We start from the raw sequence: 2,785 nt of genomic DNA, 5'->3' as shown, positions 1-2,785 counted from the left end.
CCTACATACAAGTGTTCATGCATGATTTATTAGTGATCCTAGACTAAGTTATGAAGATAGTGGCATTATTTTACAATACTTTTGACAGTGATGCAAATGTTTTCGCCTTCAGGGACCATATAGGGGATAGGCTAGTCAGTGACTCTTTCTAGCCTAACCTAATGATAGGACCCCTATATGCTTCCTTCATCCCCTGCCTTGGCATTCCCTCTATTTAGCCTTGATTCCTTTTCTGAGTAAAGGGATTAATTGTCTAATTGAGTATATATCGCCTCTCTGTCCTCCCTAAAGGAATGAACCCCCTTTAGGGTTGCGTCCGAGAGTGAGGTTAGGCTAGCCCTACCTCTATGGCTAGGATAGTCTATGACTTTCCTGCGATAGCGATATGTCTTCTTCCTTTCCTAGTTCAGGACTCTTAGCCCTGCTCTAGGTTAGGTTAGGAAGGTTTCTCTGTTCCATGCTGAAACTGTACTCTTGCACCGTTTTAGCTGATCTGCCTGATCTTAGGTTAGGGAGTGTCCTCCCTTTCCTTAGTGGCCGCTCTGGTACAGAAACCCTTCCTGGGAAGACTTCTCTCTTCTCCCTCCCCACCTATCTCTTGTATAGCCTAGCCTATGCTTAGGTTAGTTTATACCCATCTGTCCCCTGTCCTACAACTCCTCCTTAGGGTGGAATAGTAGGGCTACCCGAGCTTCCTTGTGCAGTCCGCTCTGGTACATATACCTTCATAGTGTCCTATAAGGTTAGTTACTAGTATAGTTCTGCATATGGGAGTCTCCCCCCCCTTTTTTTGGGTGTTCCCTAGCCCTCCCTTGGGCTACCTTGCTCCCGGTCCCTAGTGACCCCTGCTCATGGATGTTAGAGCCTGCCTCTATCATGGGTACACCCTCTCAGGGAGGGGGAGGGATGTCTGGAATCCTGATGGTACTTCCTACATCCCTTCCCCCCTCCCCCCTGTCTCTCTCCCTATCCGGGTGCCGGTCTCTTGCCGCCTCTACTGTCGGCAATACCTGCCTCCTACTTGGTGACTCTTCCTATCCTTGCCGCCAGCCCCCCGTGTACCGAGGGACTGCCGGCTGCCGCCGGCTACTACCGGCGGCTCTCCTCCTCCTAGCTTGTCGTCCGCTTGCCAGTCGGCCGCCGGAATGCCGGCATATACTGCCGGCAACCCGGTACAGCTTTAACCATCCTTATCCCAGTCACCAATCCGGCATCCTCCGACTGACGGAGCCGCCGCTCCCTGCCGGCGTGCCGCCGTTGTGCCGGCAGCCGCCATCCTGGTATTTGACTGACTTTGAACATTGTCTGTCCTAATGCCAGAATCTATGCTGGAGCGAGCTCCGGCATGCCGGCGGCTTGCCGGATGCCCCGGAGGCGTCAAGAATACTTGCACCCCCTTCCTGTAGCTATCATAAGATAATGATAGCCCTATATCGCAAACAGATAGGCTGTTTCTGCTATTAAGATCAGTACCTAGTACTGCTCTATTAGTGATCATGCAGTCTCTTTGCATTCTTCTAATTCCAGCATGCTATGTGCATCTTAGCACGGCTGGTTGCCAGAAGCAGTTACCTTTTAAAAGAGGCCTTCTGGCCCTTAACTGGGAACCGAATGAATTCGGTCCCAATCTTGTCCTTGGATTTTCCATGGAATTCCAAAATACTTGGAGCTCTAAGGAATTATATCCGGTGCCCTCGGTCACTCGGATTATCCAGGGACCAAGCTTATGGTAACCAGCCGGGCGAGATGCATGGAGCATGTTCTCCTTTACTATTTTCATTCTCTATGCATCACACCTTCATTAAGTTAAAATTAATAATTAATATTAACTTAGTTTAAGAGCCATTCTTATGACTCCCCCATACTCATTTTCTCTTTCTTCCACAGGAGGAGCAGATGAAGTGTGATTTCGCCTTCTGCGCTGTGAAACGCCCGCAGTTTTACGGGCATACGGCTTGCAGGACTCACGCCCCTTGTGCAGACAAGAAAGGGGATTTGAAGTTTTGGAATCCACTGGATTGTACGGTCTGTCAGGCTCACCTAGTTGAGGCCTTCCATAATCCTCCCTCAGCGGAGATTAGAGACATTTCTCGTGAAAAGCTGCGCAAGTGGGTGCGTGGCTTCCAGAAAAATGCTACCGGACCGTACCTGGCCACCGAAGAACTGAGGTCACTATTGTTCCCTAAGGCCTCCCCTGACTCAGTGGTACCCAAAGACGTGATCCCCACTGTCCAAATTACGGTGGAACCTGATGTAGTCATGGCTCAGTCCATGCACGAGTGTCGTTTGGATTCCGAAGATGACGAACAGATTTCGGATGTCTCGGAAGACACGGAGAAAACGCTTATGGCTCAAGGAGCCGAAGATGACGAAGACAAGGTGGAATACACCGAGTCGGAGCAAGAGGTCGCTCCCCCGTCCATCCCCCCTCCTACTCCTACACCGACGGAAATGTCTATTCCGTCTACCTCCTCGACTCCGGATCCTTCTTCTTCCACTCAAGAATTGATCCGACTGATTAGAGCCGTCATGGACGACAGGCTGAAGGAGAACCAGAAGTCCATCAGGTCGATGATAGGATCCAGAGAGCCGAAGAAGATTTCGGTCAAGGATCTCCCCGCTTGCTCTCATGCCAACCCGTGGAGGTATGCAGAGCATATGGTTATTGCGACCGGCAGGATCTTTGTCAGTGATAAGATCGGCACGGTCCCTTTGGAAGATGTGGAGTTCTTCCCAAACTTTGAGGCCTACCCGGACTGTTACGTCCGGCTTCGTTCCGAACCTG

Source organism: Palaemon carinicauda, chromosome 34, assembly GCF_036898095.1.
Source record: "Palaemon carinicauda isolate YSFRI2023 chromosome 34, ASM3689809v2, whole genome shotgun sequence".
In the NCBI taxonomy this organism is placed as follows: domain Eukaryota; kingdom Metazoa; phylum Arthropoda; class Malacostraca; order Decapoda; family Palaemonidae; genus Palaemon; species Palaemon carinicauda.
Note: the sequence above shows the minus strand (reverse complement) of the source record.